Source organism: Molossus molossus, unplaced genomic scaffold (assembly GCF_014108415.1).
Source record: "Molossus molossus isolate mMolMol1 unplaced genomic scaffold, mMolMol1.p scaffold_m16_p_5, whole genome shotgun sequence".
Classification (NCBI taxonomy): domain Eukaryota; kingdom Metazoa; phylum Chordata; class Mammalia; order Chiroptera; family Molossidae; genus Molossus; species Molossus molossus.
The window spans coordinates 42,946,633-42,972,183 of NW_023425388.1; the positions used below are offsets into that span (position 1 = coordinate 42,946,633).

Genomic DNA, 25,551 nt, shown 5'->3' on the forward strand with positions numbered 1-25,551 from the left:
CTGGACAGAAGAGACAAAGTTGAACTGGTAGTGCAACAAATGAGAATGGAATTACATAATTATTAGAGTATTGGAAACTGGCCCACCTTTCTGAATTCTGGGCAGGGGGGAGCAACTGGAAATTCAGGAGAGAATGTTATTGAAAAGAGATGTGCATTCAGATTTTCTTCTTTCTGGCTTGCTACTGCTCCTCCTTCTGGGGTGCACAGGGGTATAAAGATTGGGGGTTTGTGGGCATGGGGAATTCATTTGATTTCCAAATATTTAATAGACAAAAAAAGCAGGAGGACAACCTGAGGAGGGGGGAAATTGCTACATGGGAAGGAGGAAATCCCCTTGTCATTATGATACAAGGCATAGTTACATTAGGTACTTATTTGAGATAGTCACAAGAAAAACAGATTGGTATAGAAGAACTAGTTAACCAGGGATGGGGGCAAGGGGGTTAGGCGGTCTGCCCAGCAGTTTCCTTGTTTACTCAACTCTCATTCCCACTGCTCTCCTCCCACTCCCTCCAAGCAGTACTTAGAAGCAGCCACAGTTTCTATGTAGCCTCTGGCTGTGGAGAGCACTCTCCCAAACCAAACTGATCAGTGCTTCTAGAACTTTCCAAACAAAATAGAGAAAGAGGCAGCCCCTACTGTACAGCAGGGGAAAGCAGAATAAAAACTATGGCATTGGCAAGCCATGTTTTCCTCCATGTAAAAAATGCCAGTCTAGCCCTAGCCGGTTTGGCTCAGCAGTTAGAGTGTTAGCCTGCAGACCAGAGAGGTCCGGGTTCGGTTCCCGCTAAGGGCACGTACCTAAGTTGCAGTTTGTCCCCGGCCCTGATGGGGTTCTGTGGGTGGCAACCATTCTATGTGTCTCTCACACTTCAATGTTTCTCTCTCCTCCCACCCCTCTCTCTCAAGATAAATGCAAAAAATGTCCTCAGGTGAGGATAAAAAAAAGAAAAGAAAGAATACCAGTCTACTATGAGCAACAAAACTAACCTTCCACACACACACACACACACACAAAAAGCCATTAACAGCCATTTCTGGCAGCAAATGGGTCTGGTTCTAGTTTTCCTGAAACCTGACTGACTCAATGCCCTTCCTATAGTTGTTATTTAATCAGTTTTGGGATTCCATATGCCAATAAATTCCCCTTTTAGGTTACACTAATTTGAATTTTGAGTTTCTATCACATAACTAAAAGAGTTCTAATTCATATACCAACTTTAGGAAGTTGACCATGATTCATCAAGACAGTATCACAGGTAAATGTAAGTAAAGGCAAATTATAAAATCTCCAGGACTATATAAAACATAAATGGGGTATCTAGCCCTCATATCATTTGAATGAAATATATATCTTTAACTTTAGGAAAATGTAGTGTTAACCTCTTAAAATTTAACTGTTTTGATTAGCACAAGCACATTTTCGAATTTCATCAATCATTCATTTATTTTCTCCAGATTGATTCAAATACCATCCCTATGTACATTCCTCCAAGAAAAGTGGGAGGCACACATATGTTCCCTAGGCCTCCAAATGTACATACCAATGTAGCAAAGCCTCTTACAACCCTCCTCTAAATGCTGGCCTTTTAATGAATTATTTCCAGTGTTCTATTGTAAGGATGAACCAGTTTAAAGCTATCAGCTGGTCATGAAAACATTCCTGAGAGAACAATTCACTCGAGTATTCACTGAACACATACCAGGTCCTGGAGCGACATGACAGAGCCCATAACTATTCTCAAGGAGCTTAAACTCTAGAAGTGAGTTTTTTAAAAAGTATACATACATACATAAGTATATATGTTTGAGTGACTTATTCTCTCAAATGTTTTCATGACCAGCTGACAGTCTTAAACTACTGGTTCATCCTTACAACAGAACACTGGAAATAATTGGTATATGTCAATGATCAAGTGCTATGAGGAAAATAAGAGGGTCTTGTGACTAAAAATGGCTACAGGGTAGGCAGCTACACTTCAGTGTGACCTCTCTGTGTGACCTGACGTGGTGGCATTGGAACTGAAATCTGAGTAACATAAGAGAATTAGCCATATGACAATTTCAGGGCCAAGCCTGAAGCACAGAGAAAAGCCATTAAGGCACTGAGACAGGAACAAGCTTGTTCAGTGGGATGGAGCTGGTTGGCTGGGTACAGTAAACAAGGGGGTGGGTGCCGTGAAATATGATAAGGTTGGTGGAGTAGCCAAGGACAGGATCACGTGGTTGGGGCTAAGGAAAGGTACTTGAATTTTGTACTTAGTATGATGGAAAACCCATAGAGAAAGCGTACAGAGAAGAAAACCAACATTTATTGAGCATCTTATATAATGCCAGACAAAATAGTATGTATAAATGTTTTCGCTATGCATGCTATAAAGCCATATATACATTCACGTAAATTACACTATGTGCATTTATCATAGTATTTATCAAAAAATCAGTATGCTGTTATGTACAAACTAAAAAAAGAGCCACTTTTCCTGTTACTACCAGTTCTCACTTGTAGAAAGCCACTCAGATAGATGCTGATTTGTCAGACCAAAGGAACCAACCAGCCAATGTTATCTAATAGCAACACACGAGTCTCTGGAAGAAAATGCAAGAAAGGCAAATGAGACCAGATGAAATAAGGCAGCCAGCTATTCATGCGAATATATGACCCAGTAAAATGGAACAAACCAAGTAGAGAACCAACAAATTAGAAAACACACCCACATACAAGAAGCAGAAAGCCTAGGGATACAAAAGATTAAGTTATCTACTTATAGAAAAGTCCATTCCATCAGACAAAGGGTAAAAGCCACAATGCTTCTAAAATAAATTCTCTATTCACACCCTATTTAATAGGACCTTGCCTGTTTTAACAACATTCAGAGGAAAATGAAAATGTTAATGTTTTAAATATTACTACGATTGGCCCTGGCCAGTTTGGCTCAGCAGTTAGAGCATCAGCTAGCAGACCGAGGGGTTGCGGGTTTGATTCCCAATCAAGAGCACGTGCCTGGCCCTGGACAGTTTGGCTCAGTGGTTGAGCATTGGCCTGCGGACCAGAGAGTCCCAGGTTCGATTCCTGCTAGGGGCACATACCACAAAAAAAAAAAAAAAAATCCTAATCTGCCCTGGCCAGTTTGGCTCAGCGGTTAGAGCGTCGGCCTGCGGTCCAAAGAGACCCGGGTTCGGTTCCTGCTAAGGGCACGTACTTCAGTTGCAGTTTGTCCCCGGCCCTGGTTGGTCGTGCGGGTGGCAGCCACTCGATGTGTCCCTTCACGTCAATGTTTCTCTCTCTCTCTCTCCTTCCTCTCTCCCCCTCCCACTCTATCTGTACAAAAAACAGAGTGGAAAAATATCCTCGGGTGAGGAAAAAAAAAAAAAGAGCACGTGCCTGGGTTGCAGGTTCAATCTCAGGCCCAACTGGGACATGCAGGAGGCAACCAATCGATATGTCTCTCTCACATAGATGTTTCCCTCCCTCCCTCCCACTGTTCCTTAAAAAAAAAAAAAAAAACTATCCTCAGGTGAAGATTAACAAAATTAATTTATTAACTAAATACACTATGCTTGGTAACTTTTTGTATCAGCTGAATTTTAAATTGTTTATTTATAAGTATATAAAGGTTTCTTAAAATATCATTGAAATGCTGTAGCAATGATTTTAGTTCAAAGTTCTAGAAGTGAAAAATCTTATCTTCCCTTATAGCAAATTCTGGTTTCCAAAAAGCAGCTCAACTATCTCCCTTCAGACAACTATCTCCCTCTGACAAAAGGATCTTCAGTAGAAACGACAAAAAAAGGGGGGAGGGAGAGATCTTCCACTTTGGAAGGCTCCAAATAATAATACCAAGACTTTGTCCGGCCAGTGTGACTCAGTGGTTGAGCGTCGACCCATGCACCAAGAGGTCGAAGGTTCCATTCCTGGTCAAGGAACATACCCAGGTTGTGGGCCTGACCCCCAGTGGGAGGCATGCAGGAGGCAGCCAATCGATGTTTTCTCTCATTGATTTTTCTCTCTCTCTCTCTCTCCCTCATCCTTCCTCTCTTTCTAAAATCAATAATAAAGGGGAAAAAAATGTTAATAATACCAAGACTTCTTATCCCCACACCTCCACTCCAAACACCCAATATCTCAAACTGTCCTGGATATTTTCACCGTTAGCCAGAAGTAGATGTTGCTCAGCTTACCCTGACAGTATTATCATGACCTACTCCTATTTCTTCCAACTCTGACCCTCCTCTATCTTCCAACTCTGCCTCATCACCACTTATCATTAAGTGAAAACCTAATGCTAGTGCCAACCTACACTCAACAGTAAAAACACAGGAAGAAAGTACAGGATGTCCGCACGCTAGAATGTGGGCAGTAGTAGATCAGAAGAGGAGGTCAGAATGAAGAGCCAATCTGGGCCACAGAACCACTCTTACAGAAACAGCAGGGCTAAAGAGACAAAGGGCATGGAGTGTGCGCATGCTGAGCCCTGAGAGAAGGCCAAGATCAAAGGGAGAGCATCCATAGGTATATAGACTGAGAGCACATGCTAAGATCAAGAACCAGGAGTAAAAGTCAGGCAGGAATGGCATTATCGGTATCAGGTAAAGGCCAGGGCTCTAATTGGGGAGAAAAAAAGGACCGAAAGGAAACAAACTAGAAAATGTACATGAGTATGAGGAACACATGAACAAGTCCACATAACAACCCAATTCGAGTTTAACTGCTGTTTCAGGTAAAATTCTGTTTCTTTTAACCCAGGTTTTGAGCATACGCAATGTCTCTACAGACGCCAAAAGCTGTAGAGCAGGATGGTAGGTTATCAAGCTGACCCTCACAATTCTCACAGTATGAACACACTGAGTCCAAGGGTCAATGAATTTGTAAAAATGGATGAATCCCTTTTGTAATTTTGTATATGTGAATCACCCTGCATATTTTTATTTTATTTATTTATTTTTTTTATCCTCACCTGAGGACATTTTTCCATTTTTTGTTCAGGTAGAGTGGGAGAGAGAGGAACAGAGAGAGAGAGAAACATCGATGTGGAAGGAACACATCGAGTGGCTACCACCCGCACGACCAATCAGGGCCAGGGACAAACTGCAAACGAGGTATGTGCCCTTAGCGGGAACCGAACCCAGGTCTCTCTGGACCGCAGGTCGACGCTCCAACTCCTGAGCCAAACAGGCCAGGGCACCCTGCATATTTTTAAACAAAAAATAAGAGTACAGAATATGTGTACCATGTATTTAAGCAAGTATCATTTCTGAAAACTTACTTCAGTATTTTTGCACATATACACATCCTGTGTTATGTCATATGTATTTTTTAGTGAGAGTCCAAGTCAAAGTTTGCATAGTGTGTAACATGCCTATTTTAAATGACTTATCCGTCCACAAGCAGTATCCACTATAGCCAAAGCAGTGCCTGATCTCCCAGAGACTGGAAAAAAGGAGTCAAGATTCCATTCCAGAAAGCAAAAAGACTGTTTTTTAAGAAAGATAGCAACCTTTTTTTCTTGAAACATATCAAGATGTAACCAAATTCAATATAAAATATTACTGTGGCCCTGGCAGATTTGGCTCAGCAGTTAGAGCATCAGCCCGCAGACCAAAAGGTCATGAGTTCGATTTCGGTCAAGGGCATGTGCCTTGGTTGCAGGTTCAATCTCACATAGTTGTTTTTCTCTCTCTTTCTCTCTCTCCCTCCCTCCCACTTTATGTAAAAGTCAACAGAAAAATATCCTTGAGTGAGCCTGGCCAGTGTGGTTCACTGGTTGAGCATTGACCCATGTACCAAGAGATCGCCAGTTCGATTCCTAGTCAGGGCACATGCCCAGGGTTTTGGGCCCAATCCCTGGTGGGGGGCATGTGGGAGGCAGTCAATCGATGTTCCCTCTCACTGATGTCTCTCTCTCTCTCTCTCTCCCCCTCTCCCTCTCTCTCTAAAAATAAAGAAAAAAAAATTTTTTAATATCCTTCAGTGAGGATTAACCAAAAATAAATAAATTACTATACAACATACATAACACAGCTCCACAGTACACCTCATTTCAGAGTGAGCAACAAAAGCTCAGTCACCAAATGTAGTAGTCTCAGCCCTCTCACTTGGGAATTCTAACCAGCCGGTTCTCTGCAGTTGCCACAGGAAGCCATGGCAGGTTTACAGGAGGGTGTCACTTTTCTGCCTGTCTCTACAGTTGCTCCTCCTGCAACTAACAAAAGCACCCAGTAGTAGCTAGCATTTATTGAGTACTTCCTATGAGTCAGGACCTATAGTTGCTTTACATGCATTCACATTTCAATCCCCACAAATGTTCTATGAAAAAAAGTATTAATTAGACTTTATTCCCATTTTTCAGAGGAAACCAATTGGAATGGTTATATAACTTCCCAAAGCCATATAACTAATAAGTTGGGGTGGCAGGATTCAAAGCAGGTATGCCTGGCTTCAGAGGTGAACTCTTCACCACATTAATACCCTACAGTTAGGGGTTACTGCCAAAGACAAGACACAGACCCTACCTAGTCCTCTTCTTGCTAAAAAGAGAAGCAAGGCTCTCAGGAAAGTCTACTGTCAGATCACAGCAGCAGAATTAAATGCACAAAAAACAGGTGCTACCTTTCTCTGAGGCTGTTGTAGCCTAAGTTAAAAATAATAAATATAACTAGAAGGCAAGACCCTTTGAGTAAACTAAACAGCCAAACTACAATTACAAATGACACCAACTGCAACCAAAAATGGAATCAGTCTAATGTATCTGTACATCTAAATTCACAAGTTATGTTTGGATCGATGTAATATCAGAATATATAGTTCCACAAATCGCATTTTATCAAAGATTATAATTATTAAAATTAACGACTCATCTATAAGAACTCCAGTTTTCACCTAATTTCCAAACCCTTGACAAAACAACACCTTTGAAATCAGGCACCACTACTTCTAAACAACCAAAATCTCTTAAAGTTTGCAATGAATTAACTTCTAATTTTCGACCTTGGACAAGACTCAAAAACCAGTCACTATCACTAAACACTTTTACTGGTCAGATGACCCAATCATGACACAGAACCAAAACTTTTTTTTTTATCCTCACCCGCGGACATTTTTCTTTCTTTTTTTTTCCGTTGTGATACATGCCCCTAGCAGGAACCGAACCCAGGACTCTCTGGTCCGCAGGCCGACGCTCAAACCACTGAGCCAAACTGGCTGGGGTCTGAAGACATTTTTCGATATTTTGTTCAGGTAGCGTGGGAAGGAGAGACAGAGAACCATCGACGTAAAAGGGAAACACATCGAGTGGCTGCCACCCACATGATTCAACCAGGGCCAGGGACAAACTGCAACCGAGGTACGTGCCCTTAGCGGGAACGGAACCTGGGTCTCTCCAGACCGCAGGCCGACGCTCCAACCACTGAGCCAAACCGGCCACGGCAGAACCAAACTTTTTAATCATACTCAGTGGCTCTAATTCTGCCAACAAATCTGAGAAATAAAAATAACTGCATGCAGAAATATACACAACTCCAGCTCTTTAAGAACTGACTGAAAAGCATGATAAAAGTTAAGTTTTCTCCTTTTGACTGTCCAAACTGACAGGAATATAAAAAATGAACAATTCTTAACTGTCCTGGCCAGTGTGGCTCAGTGGATTGAGCATTGTCCCATGGACTGAAAGGTCCCATTTCAATTCCTGGTTGGGACACATGCCCGGGTTTCGGGCTTGATCCCCATTAGGGGGCTTGTGAGAGGCGGCCCATCGATGTTTCTCTCTCTCCCGTCCTCTCTAAAAAATTAAAAATACTTTTTTAAAAAAAGAATTCTTTACTGGCTCTGGCTCAGCGTTTAGAGGCTCAGTCCAAGGACTGAAGGGTCTTGGGTTTGATCCTGGTCAAGGACACATACCTGGGTTGCAGGTTCGATCCCCAGTCCTGACCATGGTCGTGTGGTAGGCAACCAATCGATGTGTGTCTCTCTCTCCCTCCCTCCCTCCCACTTTCTAAAAAAAAAAGTCAATGGATAAATATTCTCGGGTAAGGACTGAAAAAATGAATCTTAACTGGAAACCTTGTTTTGCCACAGTCATTTCTTTTTTTTGAAATGTTAAAACACAAAATTCAAACAGTTCAAAAGGTTATCACAACAATAAGTTTCTCTCACATCTGACCTCATGATCTCCCCAAACCATCCCCCAGCCTAAAACCACTGTTACTAGTCTCTTCGTGCATCTTTCTGGAGTCACCTTAAACACACAAGACAAGCATGCACACACATACTCACATATACCCCATCACCACGTGTGTCCTTTCCTCTCCTCTCCCCCTTTCTAAGTTACAGTGGCAGCAGACTGTACAAGATCTTCTGCATCCTTGTTTTTTTCATTCAAACACCTCTTTGAGAAGATCCTATAAATACTAACAAGAAGTCATAAACATCAAATTTAAACAAACCTGTAAAAGACCAATTCAGTTCACAAAAAAATATCTCGCACCAGGACATGTGGAAGTCCAAAGTCAAAAAATAATTCTGGGGCGGGCCTATTAGTTTATGCACAAGAATAAGAAAACTATTTCCCTGATAACAATAACAGACAGCACTCCTAACCTATGACCTCACAAATGTACCTGCATACTAAGAAAAGCAGAGAAAGGTGACTTAGGTAAAACTCATTTTGGTAGAGGGAAAACTTTTAAGTATATAGCCTATTACATTTTTATATAAAAAAAGTGCCAAAGAACATTGCCACAGTTACAGCTTCTAAAAATTCACACATGTATAATCAATTCTATCCCATAAAGCAATAATTATACAGAAAAAGAGAAAACAAGATGTTTAAAAAAATTCATTATTTCTACTACCTTATTTCAAAAACCTAAAGTAGATGACCCAATTGCCTTACACACAGAGTTAATGACATCTGACAGCATCGAAACAGAGATGGAATAAAATTAGTATACATTCTACATAATTAGTCTGTTCAAATTAAGGACGAAGCATAAAACACCTGTCCCTAACCCATAATTTCTGTTCTAGTAGCAGATGAAGGTAACCAACAAAACAGGCTATAACTGTAACTTCTCTAGCAAGGTGTTTGCTTATGCTAATGTCAGATACTTTCTATTATTCTACATAAGGCTGTAGTCTTTAGTCTTTGAACACCTCAAATTAAGTAAATTCTCCATGTAGATCTTCAAAAAAAAAAAAAAATTTACACAAAATTAAATGACAGAATTTGAGACTTTTAATACAGGAATTGGTGAATGAATGACCAAACTTGAGGTACTATTTCATGTGATCCTCTTAATACACATTTCTAGAAGCTAAATCATTTACCCACATAACTAAAACCCAGTTTTCTTGTTGTTTTGTTTTTTTATCCTTACCCAAGGACATTTTTACATTTACTTCAGAAAGAGCGAGAGGGAGGGAGAGAAAGAGAGAAACATCGATGTGACAGACATGTCGACCAGGTGCCACCCGCACGACCCCAACCGGGGCTGGGGAAGAACCGCAACCACAACCGAAATACGTGTGTGTCCTTGGCCTGAAATCAAACCCAGGACTCCCTGGTCCATTGGCTGACGCTCTAACCGCTGAGCCAAACCGGCCAGAGCTAAAACCCACAGTTTTAACAAAATCTGATAAAAATTCATTTCCTTAATAGTGAACCCATGTTAAAATTTAAAATGCTTGACACCAGTCAAGTAGATAAGCAGTAAAAATAGAAATAGTCACTGATCACCTCATTATAATGTCCTATCAGTCTATGTTAAAAAGGACACAATGTGCCCAGTTGGTGTGGCTCAGTTGCTGAGTGTCGACCCATGCACCAAGAGGTCACTGGTTCGATTACTGGTCGAGGCACATACCCAGGTTATGGGTTCGATTCCCCAGTGGGGGACATGCAGGAGGCAGCCAATCAATGTTCTCTTTCTCCCTTCCGAGGCGGCCAATCAATGCTCTCTCTCACTGATGTTTCTCTCTCTCTCTCTCTCTCTCCCTTCCTCTCTAAAATCAATAAAGAAACAAAATTTCTTTAAAGACACAATGCAAAATATGTGTGTGTGAATAGAAAAAAAAAGTTCTGATACCACCTTTGTTCTTAGGCAAAAAAAGTATACAGAAACCTAGTTCCTAAAAAGTAAAAGTGTCACTGTTTTTAAGGTAAAAAATTTAAACATCTTTAAGTTTGAGAGTACGGAGAACCATTTCATAAAAAGGTACTGCCCTGGCCGGTTTGGTTCAGCAGTTAAGAGCATCAGCCCTCGGACCAGAGAGACCCAGGTTTGGTTCCCGCTAAGGCATGTACCTCGGTTGCTGTTTTGTTCCCGGCCCCGGTTGGGTCATGTGGGTGGCGACCAGTCGATGTGTATCTCTCATGTTGATGTTTCTGTCTTCCTCCCTTCTCTCCCTCCCGCTCTATCTGAAGATAAATGCAAAAATGTCCTCGGGTGAGGATAAAAAAAAGAGGTATTTTATTCAGATACTGGAATGACTATCTCTGACCTGTGCTCCTCATGTTCTCTTCTGTGTTTTAAATTCTACCTCTTCAAAGAAACTTTCACAGCTACAGAGGAAAACAGGTGGCAAACTCCCAGTTTAAACATTCAGAACCTATTCTTCCTCATTCACATTCTTCAAACTATTCATCTCACACAAATCTTTTCCTTAATCTGAATACTCTTTCTACATTTACTGAAATCTAACTGTTGATCTTTTAGCATGACCCTTATAGTTGATTATATTAATTGTGAGTTAAGAATCTAAGCCCTCAGAAAGCAGGATAACATCCAACTCATTTTGTCTGATGCAAGTAAAAATCATGCTAAAAAAACTTACACTTTAAAACTATAAATGTTAAAAACTTCAGAAGAATAAAACAAAATTAGCAGCATTTAGAATAAATCACACAGTCTGTTCAGACTTACCATAAAATCGTATTGATGGGCGATAGTCATGATGACATTCTTCTGGTAGACTAAACCCATTTATATGATATAATAGATACACACCCTATATTGAATGTTAATACATTCATAACAATGGCTCAAATGGAACTTTATGGTCAGAATGCTGTCACATTCTGAAAACTAAAACTAAAATCTTATTTAGGCACACTGCCGCGAAAATAATAAGCAAAAAAGCCTGAGAATTTAAAAATAAATAAAGTCCAAAATTTTAAGTGATAAATGGCACAAATATAACCAGATAAAGCCAACTTAGTGTGACATGATTCCCAACAAGAGTAGGTTTCTCACCAATACTGTGGCTACCATTCTTGAATTAAGACGACAAAATTAGCCCAGTCTGTGAGACTCAGTGGATTGAGCATCTTCCCATTGACTGAGAGGTCCCAGGGTTCAATTCCAGAACAGGACATATGCCCAGGTTGTGGGCTCAATCCCCAGTAGGGGACCTACAGGAGGCAGCCGATCCACATGTCTCTCTCACAAGGATATTTCTATCTCTTCCTTTCTCTCTAAAACTAAAAATCAACAAAAACATTTTTAAAAAAGACAAAATTACTCATTTTCATTTCACTCTACGTTTTAACTAGCTCTTTTTTTCTTAATTCAAATTAAGTTAAATGTGACTCATACACCTAAACCTTGAAGGCCTAATTCAAAAAGAAGCTTCTGCCACATCAACAGGACTGTCATTGTTATTTTAGCACTGGCCCTTGTAGAAACAATCTATTTAACATGAAGGTGGTATGAGAGAAAGTCAAAAATTCTGCTAAAACCCCGGCAGGTGTTGCTCAGTTGATTAAGCTTCATCTCATGCACCGAGGGGTCGCAGGTTCGATTCCAGTCAGGGCACATGACCGGGTTGTGGGCTCAATGCCCAGTAGGGGGCATTCAGGAGGCAGCAGATAGATGTTTCTCTCCCTTTCCCTTCCTCTCAAAAAAAAAAAAATCAATAAAAACATATTTTTAAACTAATTCTGCCTAAATACTATTTTTAAATAAAGTCCAAGAAATATGACCTGTAGGTGGGGTGATGTGATACATATTCATAAAACAATGAATAATTATGGAGTTTGTGATATTCACTAAATCAATGGAATCTCAGAGAAGAAATGTCCTGAGTCAGGATGGCCAGAAAAAGCTTCATGGAAGAAGTGAGACTGAAATCAGGCCATAAAGAGGACAAATGGAAGGAACTGCATGCACAAAAGCAGCAGAGTAATGATTATGGAAAACTGCAGTATTTGATAGGCAGGCAAGAATCCCAGTTGGAAAAGAGTAGGAAATTAAGCTGAATAGGTAGAATAGAGCCTTAAAAGCCAGACTGAAGCATATGAACTCGATCCAGTTGGCAAAGAGAAGCCATTATGGGTTCTCCAGCAGGGGGACTGACATGATGAAGTCAGTATTTTAAATAAATTACACTGTCAATAGTTACAGAAGATAGGATGAAGAAGGAAGGCTGATCAAGGCAACGTATCAGAAAATTAATGCAATTACCCAGACCGAAAACCAACCTTCCTTTCCTTCCTTTCCTTCCTTTCCTTCCTTCCTCTCACTGAGAAGACAGTAGACTGCTAGTAAGAACACTGGCTATAACACATACATTGAGCCTTAGCCCCTTACTACCCGAGCCTTGGTTTGCCCCGCAGTTCAAATCAGGATATCACCCACTCAGATTGTCACAAGTACCTGTCAAAGTATCTGTGTAGTCCTCACATATAGAACTCTGATAGTACGTAATATTATTGCTGAATTAAGAATGGTAAAAAATGGGAAGTGAAAATAAGACAAGGCTCACAGATATTTCAGAGGAACAGAACTTCCAAGTAGAACTGTCTTGACAGCAGCTGAAACAAGGAACAAGAACACAGATGAAAGGTCAATAACCCACTTGAAGTAATCACTCCAATCTAAAAAGCAGATCCTAGGTACTGCTGAATCTGGGCTTAAAAAACAAAAATTTTTTAAGTGTTGGAAAATATTTCAAATGATACAAGCGTAAATAAACGGTCCAAGCCCACTGACAGAACAGCAACAAAGGCATGCAAAAGGCACACCACTGTACCTACACCAACCATGTAACTTGATATTATCAAAATCCAATCTAATTCTTCAAAGTAAGCCTTAAATCACAACTTCAAGAGTAAATAAATTAAGCCAAATTTATTTCAAATACTTTGACAAGGAACTCAGGAAATCAAAGCTGCCAAATGCTTTCTATGACATTATGCCACCACTGAAAATAAGTAACAAGCAAATAAAATGTAATACAAAGAAGTAAACTTCAAATCCCAACCCATCACCATCCCAAACACCTTACATTTCCATTGTGCCTGTTGTTTATCAAGTAGTGTTCTTAGCACCTTACACATACACCTCTCTCAACCCTCTCACCTCTACAAAGTCGGCTGTCCCCATGGCACAGAGAAGGAAACTGAGTACAGCAGGAATTACTTCCCTAAGGGCACATTTAGTAAGGGACAGGGCGTGTGAATTTGAACACAGGCAGTTGGCTTCAAGGACCTCTAATGGAATCACTATGCTACACACGACACATGACATTTCTTATTCAAGGAGTATGTACTCTGAAGATAGTTGGGTATACTCTTATTTGCTTTCCCTTCTTAATTGTAGGCATGGAACCACATTTTCTTATTTCTGCAGGCAGTACTCGTAGAGGCCACTTCACAGCTGTCAATCTTAAAGTAGAAAATACAGTAGTTGAGGAGATTGTATCTTATTAAACAGTTCTAGATATTTAAGCACAATGATGTTTGAATCCCATGAATTTCATTTATTCATGCAATCACTTGACCTGGTTAGTAGAGATATACAACTAAAGAATTATAAACTTGATTAGAAGCACTAGTTTTTGCAAGGATATCTACAGAAAAGACTGACAAAACAGCTGGGAAAACTTGGCACAGCTACAGCCATCTAAAAAGAACATGAAGAGGGCACAGACAGACCTAGGTTTGGATTCCAGTGCACCATTTAATCATTTTGTGGCCTTGGACAAGTGAATTAGCTTCTCTGCACTTCTGTTTCATCATCCACAAAAAAAGCCACTACTACTCACCTCACAGGATTAGCCTGAGGTATAAATGGCACAGAAAGCATCTCTCACCTTTCCTAGAGCATAGCCCAAGCAGAGACCCTTTGTCTGACTTTGCATAACAGGGCAATTCATTGAGTACAATCCCAGAGGTAGTGAACAGGAAACTTCTCCAACAACAGCTCACACAGCCCTTTTTTTTTTTTTTTTTTTTCTTTTTTAAATTCAAGTTTCTACTGGTGACAGAGCAGGAGATACCATCAAGGTGGTCTCCAAACTGGACTATACTCAACTCACTAATTCGTTACTACACAGCCCTGGGGGCCTAGCCCTTGTGTTTTATGGGAATACATATGTGTCTCCATGTTAGGTGCTTTCTATTTTTTGCATTTCAGTGACATACTGTAAAAGTTATTTGTGAAATAAGTCAAATTCAATTGTACTAGAAAAATAACAAAGTCCCAGACGGTGCCAATATTTCTGCCATCTCTCTCCCCTGACTTACCACCGTTCACATTCCCCTCAATTCTTTTTATATAAATACAGAAACTGAACAAACCCAACAAATTAGTTCTAACTTCATCAAAATGTGTCAGGTCAGAAAGTCTTTGTAATAATAATGCTATAGAAAATTGTAGGAGGACTCCTCTGTCAGCTATTCATTTGACAAGACTTATCCTTCATTGCAATATACAGATGTTATTTATTCAACAGGTTGTTGTTCAAAAGGTCCATTAGCCACATCTTTTTTCATCAGTAACCCCTATGTTTATAAGTAAGCTTCTACCTTTTCTGCATATTAGCTTGAAAGGCTCCCAGTATACTAGAAGCAGTTACTTATTGTTCTCTTGGTAGGCAAGCATCATGGTAATCATGATAAACCTTAATTAGGTGTTGAGAACACAAGTAACAGAAAAATTCCTGGACACATGTAGAAAGTTATTAAATTTATAACATTTCTTTGAAGCAACCAATGCAAAAATACAACTTCCACAAGGGGCCACTTCATTTACAATGTGTCTCCACCACATGAATAACCAAATGTCACTCCATTAACTGATGGTGAGTTATGCAACAATTTTCAAGCCATTAACCAGTCCCTTAATTAAGTTCCTTAATAAAAAGAAAAACTTTTTCTGTGTAAATAGTTTTCACCCCACACACTTTAGTACTTTCCCCTATAGGTCTGATTCTAACTATTCAAGTGGCAAAAGTAGTTATTTATGGATTTAATGGTTGTGATTACATACATCATACAGTGCATGATAAAAGAACTGGAAAACATTTAAATTCAAAACAAGCAGGAAAACCTCAAGTTAAGAGCAAAAAGTATAAACAACCCATGACACGCCTAACCACTCTGGGGCATATCTTTTATCTGCCGTCCCTCCTCCACAGGTAAATGCTAACTATTTCTAGAACCCTCAGTGATAATTTCTGAAGCTTGCTTCCCATGAACTCCCACGATACAACCTAACACACACCGTTTTCATGGAGACAAAGCTGCTCTATTTCCCTAGACTATAAACTTATTAAAATGGTGAGAACATACAGTCCCAGGAAGTCAGGATTACTAAAATACACCAATGTAGCATGAGTCTGATTTAACAAAAATGAAAATGAACCACACTGGGATAGCCAAAAAGTCACTCACTGTATCTTCAATGTATAAACAGAATATTTACTACTACTTGTTTTAGGTAAGTAGATGAAAACACCACCAGGTCTTATATTTTTCAATATGATAAAGTAGTCTTTAGGAAAAAGGAAGATAATTACTTAATTACATGGGGGGAGGGGAAGGACAAACCACAGTAAAAATAACCCACCAATTCACCCACCATATTTTATTAACAAGCTTGTTTAGATCAATGTTAAGGTTCTTGTTTGGAAAACAAGAAAGCCAATCGTAAACTTCTCTAAGTCAACTGTAAATCACATAGGTACTAAAACTATTTACCTTGGTGCTCGCACAGTCCAAGGTATTAAGTAAACTCCAGATACTGAGAAAATCTAGTTTTTAACTAGTTTCCAACCCTTGTCATTTAAAATCATCAAACTATGTTGGAGAATGTTATTAGCCGAACAGGAACATTTTTAAACAGCCATTACAACCCAAATTTCACATGAAACACACCATTTTCACAGTCCAAATTGAATCTCGGTTGCCACTGCTAAGTGATGCCTGTTTCAGCAAATTAGGAACTTCCAAAAATACTGAACATGTTAGCACATGCATTGCTTGCCTCGAGCTGCCATTTAAGATTAATATTTCACTTAAATAAAAGTCTGTTTCTATTTAAAAAATGACATCGATTGCAAAGAGGAAGTTACCGAGAAACCACCCTCACAACGTGGCCTTTACACTGTCAGAAAATAATGTGATTCTGTGCCACCCAAAACTTACCAGGAAGCTGGCAATAACTTTGCCAATTCTACACTTCTGAACCCAACTTCAAAGAGACTCAAAATACCTCCTTAGGACGATAAAAAGCACTAAGTTACAAATAAACACGTCCAGAAGTGCGGCCGCGCGCCCCTCCCCCGCCGGCGCCCCCGCCCGGGACCCGCGGCCCCAACAGCCGCCCCAGCCCCCCGCAAGCCGGCCGGGGTCGCCGCGCCTGGGCCGGGGACGCGCCCAAGGAGGGAAGCAGATCTCCATAGCCGCCTGAGGTTTAACAAAATAACGTGCACGGAAAAGATCCCTCTCCTCTGCTAAAAATAGGCTATAAAGGAGTCGGCCTCATGATGGCTCCTTGATTCAATTTGCTGCAAATTTTCTTGAAAGCCTCCCCCCACATATACACACAAAAAAGGGGTGTACATGCATGAAGGTTGGAAGAGGGGAGAAGGCCGAGGTGCACATTTTCGGGGGCAACATAATAAGGGTAAGGATCCCCCGAGACCAGGAAAGGGTAGGGGTTGGGCAGGCACGTGAGCATTTCGAAAAAGCCTGAGAGAGGAAAAAGGGGGGGATGGGACACCCTAAATGCCTTCCACTCCTTCCCCTCCCCCACCCAAACCCCGGCTGCCCAAAGGGCCAAGTTGAAAAATGCATGTTCCAGTTGCGCCCATTGCCCCGCAGACCCGCGCCCCCCGACCGCCTCCGCCCGCGCCCCCCACCCGGCCCACGGCCGCCCCCATCCCGGGGTCTGGCCCCCAGCACTTACCTGGAAACGGTGGCCTCCACGCCGCTCCCCCCTCCCGGGAATGGAGGCACAAGGAAATTCCCCTCCTCGCCGCCGCCGCCGCCGCCTCCAACCACCCCCAAAATAACCCCTCCGGGGGGTGAGAGGCAATTATAACCCCGGCGAGCGGAGGGCGCGGGGGATGGGCGCCGGGCGGGCGGGGGCGGGGAGCGCGGCGCGGGTCCCCAGGTGGCGAGCGGAGGTGCTCCCGCCGCGGGGGGAGGGGCGGGGGCGCACGCGGCCGGCGGCGGGGGGAGGCGGCGCGCGGGGGAAGGGCGCGAGCTGGGAGAGGAATTGAGGCAGAAGGTAAAAGCTGTTACTAAGGGAAAGAGCCAAACGGTTCGGAGCAGCCAACGGCTCAGACACTCAACACTGGGGAGAGAGGAATGGGGACCAGCCAGGCACAAATGAGCTCGCGAGGCCCGCGGCGGCGGCGGCCGCGCAGCAAAACAAACCCGAGCGGCCTGCGCCGGGCGGGCGCGCGGGGGAGGGGCCGGCGGGGGAGGGGCGCCGCGGACGCGGGGAGGAGGCGGTGGCGGCGGCGCGGCGGGGAGGGGGTGGGGGGGCTCTGCCGGCCTCGCTCCTCTCCCTCCCTCACGCCCGCCGCGGCGGCGCTGGGGGCTGGGCATGTGCAGCGCAGTCTTTTAAAAATAAAGAAAGACCCGCAGGCGCTCGGAGGCGCCTCCGGGGCACTGGCCGCCCCACCCCCACCGCCGCGCGGTGCCCAGTGCGGAGCGGCTTGGGTGGGTGTGGGCCGCGCGGTCCCCGCAGCCCGATGGGGGCGGGGAGGGTCGCGCCGCAGCCAGTGTGGCGACACCGGTTGACTTGGCTGGGGAGGCCGGCGGGGCTCCCGCGTGGCCGGGGGCCGCTTGTTCCTGCCCGGACCGGGTGCGCGTCTGAGCACACGCGGTGGGCATGTGCAGGGAGCGCGGCGCCGGCATCATATGGACATTTGTGTGTGAAAAGATGTGCACACACCTTTGTGTGCATACATACATATGTTTCTCGGAAGGTACCTGGAAAGGTGCTTTATCTGTAATAAGCAGTTTTCGAAATGTAATCCGGAGCACTGGATCTGGAGAGAAAACACACGCACACAAGAAAAGGTTTTTTGATACTAAACACAAAGCTGTAATGGAAGTGTTTATGCCCAAATGTACTGTGAATCAAACATATGGTGGTATTTATCGTCTGGTGGGTCTGTTTGAAAGGTTTGGTCGATCAGTTCTCATTTCACAAAAATAAAATAATGTAACTAAGTGATTACTAAATATATACTTCTAAGGCAGCATCCACAGTTTACCCACTTTGTGTACTTTTCGCCTGTGTGTAGCACATCAAGGCTGCTTATAAAAGTATAACTTAAATGAGTAACGATGTGACAATATGATTAAGGAAAGGGGTGCAGCCAGTTGTTTTTAAAAAGTAGGCACCTCACAGTTTTTAAGACAAAGGTGTTAATCTACTAAAATCTTAGGAAAGCAGGAGTCTTTAAGACCTTTGTACAAACCTAAAACAAAAAGCAGCTACCCTTTTAGGCTATGGCCTGAATGAAAGAAACCTGTCATTATTTTCAATTATTACTGTCTTCAAAGTAAAAATGACATTTTTGCAGCCTTTTTACATGAAGCGTTCTGCTTTCATACTTTCATGACAATATTTTTAAATAGGTGTAGTTATTATTTTAAAGCAATAGTCTTTTCCTCTCAATAGCAGAGAACCTAAATTTTCACACACACCCCAAAAAAGTTTATTTGAAATAACTTTTATGTTTCTGGACTCCCTGTGGCCTAACAAGCTCAGTGATTAGACAGGTGCTTTTATAGCCAAGGTCAAAGTCTTTCCGCTGATTAGCCCTTGCTTGGGGGTGAGAGGGAACAGCCAGAGGCTCTTCTGACCAACTTGAGGAAAGGAGGAGGGTCAGGAAAACCATAAGAGGAAGAGGAGTGGGATTGGAAACTCCCTCCCAACCTTGGTAAAGAGAACTCAAAGCACCTCAGTGGATGTCCTTGGAGCTATTTTCGTATATGAAAGAGGGAATGTTAGATTAAACAATGTCACCCGATGGGAATTTAGATAACTGCCGGTTTCCAAAACATTGTGTTGAGTGTACAGGGAAACAGCACAGGGAAAGCAAATTTTGCATTTCAGTAAGATTCTAAAGGTGAGGCTTATTTACTGCAGAGCTAGCACCTCTGCAAAGACTACTGTATTTCACAGTGACGAGAATACAGTAGCTTTCTGTTTTTGTTTTTGTTTTTAATCCTCACCTAAGGACTTTTTAAAATTGATTTTAAAGAGAGAGAGATACATCAATCACTTGCCTCCTGTCCGCACCCCGAGCTGGGAATTGAACCCATACCTGGGCATCTGCCCTGACCAGGAATTGAATGAACCATCTATCCTTTGGCACACGGGCGTAGCTCCAACCAACTGAGCCACACCGGCCAGGGTGCTTTCTATGTTTGTAAATTTTTTATTAAAGAGTTGATTAATGACATACATAGATTACTAAATATAATCCTCTATTCAATAAGTAAACTGTCAGTACAATTAGGGTTAATTATCTAATCCACTCAATGAAACAAATCTTTTAGCCTAGAAGACTGTTTTTTGTTTTTGTTTTTGTTTTTATTTGCCCCGGTATGTGCCCCTAGTGGGAACCGAACCCAGAACTCTCTTGTACACAGGCAGACACTCCAACCACTGAGCCAAACCGGCCAGGGCTAGAAGACTGTTTTTGATGTTTCACGTTGCATGCATGGGTCTTCTCCTGGCATGTAGCTATTATAAAATCAAACCACTCTACCAGTGAAAGTGGACTTCCCAAATACATGATTCTTAATAGGGTCATCTTCAAACTGGGCCCCCAACTATTCTCCCTTAAAATGACCTTTCTCTCCCTTCACAAGGGTGGGCCCACCCTTCTTCAGGTTCATAAGGTCTAGGGCTTCAAGCCTAATGTTTTGTGGGGTTTTTTTCTTTATTGATTTAAGAGAGAGGAAGGAAGAGGGAGAGAGAGAGAGAAACATCAATGAGAGAGAACATCGATTGGCCACCCCTTCGTGCCCCCCACTGGGGACCAGGCCACTGGGGACCAGGCCCACAATCTGGACATGTGCCCTGACCAGAAATCCAGCTGGCAACCTCTTGGTGCATGGGTCGACACTCGACCTCTGAGCCACACCAGCTGGGCAAGCCTAAAGTTTGTATACCTTATACCAAGCTGCCTTCTTTCCTAACAGAAGTTATCACAATGATAATAATCTGTGGGTTTTTTTTACATACCTGTAGTTTACAAGGTATTTCTGTGCATAAATTACTTTATTTGACTATCGTGATGAAGATCACCAAAGAGGGGCCTGTGCCATCAACTAGTTCCAGTAAAGGACACCTCACCCACCATGCTCACTGAAAAGAAACTTTAAGTATCTTTGGACCAAAAAAGCACTAAATGTGGAAAAGCCTTGATTCTCCCAGTGAAGGAGTTTTTAAATTAAACCATATTTTGAACACTTTGCTATATCCTGGAACCTAGCCGAAATGACAGTTTGGCTGCAACATGAAATCCTCAGATAAATGAGCCACCATATAAAGGTGGAACAAATAGTTACCCTACCCTTCAGTCATCCTAATATGTCCACTATACGAGATGAGAGGCCTCACCAAAATTCAAGCTGTAATTAGGCACAAAACGAGGTATAGGACAAAGAAGTAACTATTTTTACTAATTTTCAGTGCTTTGTCCTAATCTAAAAGCTGTCCTTATGCTATGAATAAGTGTTATATTTCTAGAAAGGAGAAATTACTGTTACTAAGAAATTCTCAAGCAAAGAGGCACATTATTAAGAAAGCTCTCTTGAACTTTCTAGCTAATTACTTGACAAAAAGAAACCTCGTACCGGTAACTGTTACATATATATTATAAAATGACTAAACAAATCTTGACTTGTTTTATTTCAGTAATATCACACCCAGGGGTGTAGTATGGCAAGATAGACTACACCTTTGCAACTTTCATCACTCAGGAAATAGAACATTTTAAAGTTTAGGTGACTTAATCCCAGGCCCACAGAATCTCATTCCTGTATATATATTTTAAAGCCACCCTGATGGTTTAAGTTGTTTGCATTGGCTGATCTATGTAATTAAGATCTTCAAAACAAACTTAATAGCATGAAAAAGACATTTGATACCAAAAATGTTATCCTGGCACTATAAATCTTTTTATATTCTTACTCACCCAGGAACTCAGTGGCTTTATGTCTGCAGCATTTACCCCCAGGCGTCTTGCTGATAACCCTGCGATAAGGCTCTGTTTCATTTTAACTCAACTTGTGCGATTCTTTTTCTGTGGTTCTTTCAGCTATCAGCTTTTGCCATCTGCACTGATGCACATCTTGGCCACACATCTCAAGATCTTAGCACACAGGCTTCTTTTCTCCATCTGTGCTTAGCATGCTACTTGTGACCTTTCCTCATCAGTGTGAACCTTGTCACAATTTTTCATGACTCTGTGGCCCGATTTCATTACAACCATGAACTTTACTTGGGAGTCTTCATTTAAATTACAATGAAACACACAACCATCTTACAACTATTTATGCTTCTCAGACCTTGGAAATAGCAGGTTGTATCCCACATTTGTGATTCAGTTGGAACAGAAAACCAACCACACAGATTGCTACGTGCTGTACCAATCACTCACTTACACTGACCAGCCATATGCTTCCTCAGGGCAACACTCAAGGCCTACCATTATGTTGATGGTTTTGCCAGTCAGTCACTCGACAAACATTTATTAAATGTTTAGTGTACACTGTTCAAGAAACTGTTTACAGTGAACTAAACAGAGCTTTCATTCTCTTGGAATTTACATTTCAGTCCCATTTCAGGTGGGGGTTGGAAAGGCAGCCAGACTTTCAAAAAATATTTGGCTGTATTAGTCTATAGTTTAACTTGTATAACAAAGATAACATAAAAATGGCTTAAACAAGATAAAGTTTATTCTTGTAGGAGGTCATTCAAATGTAAGCATTCCAGAGTTGATAAGGTATTAAGGGCTCAGATTTCCCTACTATCTCCACACACATCTTCCATCTGGTAGTCTAAAATAGCTTTTCGCCCTGGCCGGTTTGGCTCAGCGGTTGGAGCGTCGGCCTGCGGTACAGAGAGACCCGGGTTCGGTTCCCGCTAAGGGCATGTATCTCGGTTGCCGTTTGTCCCCGGCCCTGGTTGGTCGTGCGGATGGCAGCCACTCGATGTGTCCCCTCACATCGATGTTTCTCTCTCTCTCTCTTCCTCTCTCTCCCTCCCACTCTATCTGAACAAAAAATGGGAAAATGTCCTCGGGTGAGGATAAAAAAATATATATATAGCTTTTCTAGCTCTTGTCTTCACATTTAAATTCCAGCCTTGGGGATAAAAAGGAGGAGAAATTGAGGGGTTATGCCTTCTCTTCCACTCATACTCCATTAGCCAAAACTTTGGCACATGACTATACCTAGCTGCTAGCAAGTCAGGTAAACAGGTACTAAGCTTATGTAAAATGTTGGGGGGTGGGGGGTTAAAAGTGCATGTTATTTTAGAGAAGACTGCTCAGTTAAGGTAACGTGAACAGAAAATTAAATGACATGAGTGAGTGTGCTAATATCAAAAAAAGGAGCAGTCCAGGCAGAGAGAATATCAAACACAAAAGGAGAGAAGTAAAAGCCCTGTGCTGTATTCTAGGAATAAACTAATGCCAGGGGCCAGATGTGAAAGGCCTTTTTCTTCTTGTGAGGGGGAAAGCCAGTGGAAGGTTTTGAAAGCTGAAAAGTGACGTGATCCAACTTCTGTTTGAAAAGGACTACTACTCTACCGAGCAGAGGACCCAATGCACCGTGCAGCAGTGTGCAAGGGAGACTACTGGTCAGGGGGACAGCGCAGAAGTCGTAAGGGGAGGATGGTAGCATGGATGGTGGTGACAGGAGCTGGCTAGGAGAAGCGACACTCTGTACATTGTAAACAATGATTCCAAGATTTCAGACCAAACAAGTGGAAGAATGGAGTTGCCATTTATTGAGATAAGAAGGGCTGGGAGAGGAGAAAGTTAATGAGGGAAAAATCAAAGGTTTTTTGTTTTAGAGGTTGATATGCCTATTAGACATCCCCATGAAGATATAGAATAGGTAGCTAGATAAACTAATCTGGTTTCAGAGGAGGTGTCGGAGCTGGAGATATAATTTTGGGACTTGTCAGTAATGATATTTGAAATCATAGATCTGGATACAATGAACTAGAGAGTGAGTACTGGTAAAGAAGAATTCTCTATTATCTGCTGCCCCAAATGTTTTATTGCCAGTGCTCCTTTGCTCATGATGTGGTCAGAAACCTAAACATATTTTATCATAGGTGAACATGAGGTAACATGCTGTCTGTGCACGGACACTGATGAGAACCATAGGTAATATTAATTGCCATCATTTATTGTGCGTGTTGCCGAGCACTTTTATATTTGTTGTCTAATTTTCTCAACAACCTGAAGAGGTAAATGATATTGTTATCTCAGTGTGATACATCAGGAAACCGAAGTAATGAGACCAAATAGCTTTTCTAAAGGTCATGCTGCAAATGGCAAAATGAGGATTTGAATTCGAGGTTGTCTGAGTGTGGCGTCTGTTTTTCCACTAAGTGAAACTAAGCAGGTCATTGCAAGAAAGCACAAGTGTTTGCTGAAAAGTCCTTCACTGAATGAGGAGAGCAGAGAAATGCAAAGTGGTAAAAAGGAAAAACTGCTTGAGGGGAGGAACCTCATCTTAATTACATTTATATGACCCACATTTCCTAGATTAGAATCTCAAAAATGTTTATTGAATGCAGACGTGGTTATAATCAATCAATTGGATTCACTGTTGTACTCTTTGATACTATTAGTGTTTCTACTGATTACACAAGAAAGACCTTTATCCCTCTCACTCCCTACCACTCACTCCCTACCTCGCCTGCCATCACAGGGCAATTTGAGTATGGAGTGTTCTGGAGACAGGATTTGTGGACAAAGAAGACAATATACAGTAATTCATTTTAACTTACTACAAATTTGATAGCCTAGTTTTCTTTGAAGCTTTGAAATTTTTTTTCTTTATGGATTTTTAGAGAGAGGGAGAGAGAGAGAGAAACATCGATGAGAAAGAACATCGATTGGCTACCTCCTGCATGCCCCACACTGGGGATTTGGCCCACAACCTGGGCATGTGCCCTGACCGGGAATCGAACTGGCGACCTCTTGGTGCACGGGTCAATGCTCAACCACTGAGCCACACTTGCCAGGTCAAGCTTTGAATTTTAATTTCCAAATCTCTCTCTTTTAAGATGTCTTATTGATTTTTAGAGAGAGAGGGAGAGAGAGAAACATTGATCTGTATCAATCAGCTACTTCCTGCACCCCTCCTACTGGGGATGGAACCCGCAACCCAGGCATGTGCCCTGACAGAGAATCAACCGGCAACCTTTTCATGCACAGGACAAGGCTCAACCAACTAAGCCACCCAACCAGGGCTCTAACTCCCTTTTAAAGGAATGTTTTCAATTTGATTAATTAAATTTCCTTGAATTATTAAACTACATTTATACACTTAATGTATTCAATCTTCTTTTTACAATAATACTTCAGTTGCTCAACAACAAAAGTATCACAAGTACTTATGTTCATAAATATAATAAACTAATTATAAAATATGATGAATCTTAAGTTCTCCTGAACATTACAAGAAGGTTTACAGATTTAATAAAATTTTCGTATGTTTTTAATTGAAATCACATATCTAAATCAATCATAGCTCTCATTTAGATGCTTTAAATTGGCATCACAAGGATAACCTGTCAGACATTCTAAAATGTAAAATTGGCCCTGGCCGGTTTGGCTCAGCGGTTAGAGCGTCAGCCTGCAGTCCAGAGAGACCAGGGTTCAGTTCCCACTAGGGCACGTACCTTGGTTGCAGTTTGTCCCCGGCCCTAGTTGGGTCGTGCAGGTGGCAACCACTCGATGTGTCCCTTTCACATCAATGTTTTTCTCTCTCTCTCCCTCCCACTCTAACTGAACAAACAAACAAAAAAAAAGAAAAATGTCCTCGGGTGAGGATTAAAAATAATAATAAAAAAAAAAAATGTAAAATTGCCCTGACCAGTTTGGCTCAGCAATTGGAGCATCAGCCTTCAGACCCAGGGGTCGTGGGTTTTGATTCCTGATCAAGGGTTGCCAGTTTGATGCCCAGCCCCAGTTGGGGGCAGGGTTGTGCAAGAGGCAACCAATCCATATGTCTTTCTCACATCAGTGTTTCTCCCCCCCCCCCTTCCATTCCAT

The 25,551-nt window shown here is 41.9% G+C and overlaps 1 protein-coding gene across 4 annotated transcripts in view; it reads right to left on the reverse strand.

Moving 5' to 3' along the window:
- The window catches only part of TBL1XR1 (TBL1X receptor 1), a 159,039-nt gene extending 141,747 nt beyond the window's left edge, over nucleotides 1-17,292 (reverse strand). For 2 of the 4 annotated variants that reach the window (XM_036243048.1, XM_036243053.1), the window contains exon 1: nucleotides 17,190-17,218. The gene's annotated coding sequence lies outside the window, so the exon portion shown is untranslated. Of the gene's footprint in view, nucleotides 1-16,426; nucleotides 16,505-17,189 lie in introns of those variants that run through there. The other 2 variants (XM_036243056.1, XM_036243050.1) reach the window with 2 other exon arrangements.
- Between the last annotated feature and the right edge of the window lie 8,259 nt (nucleotides 17,293-25,551).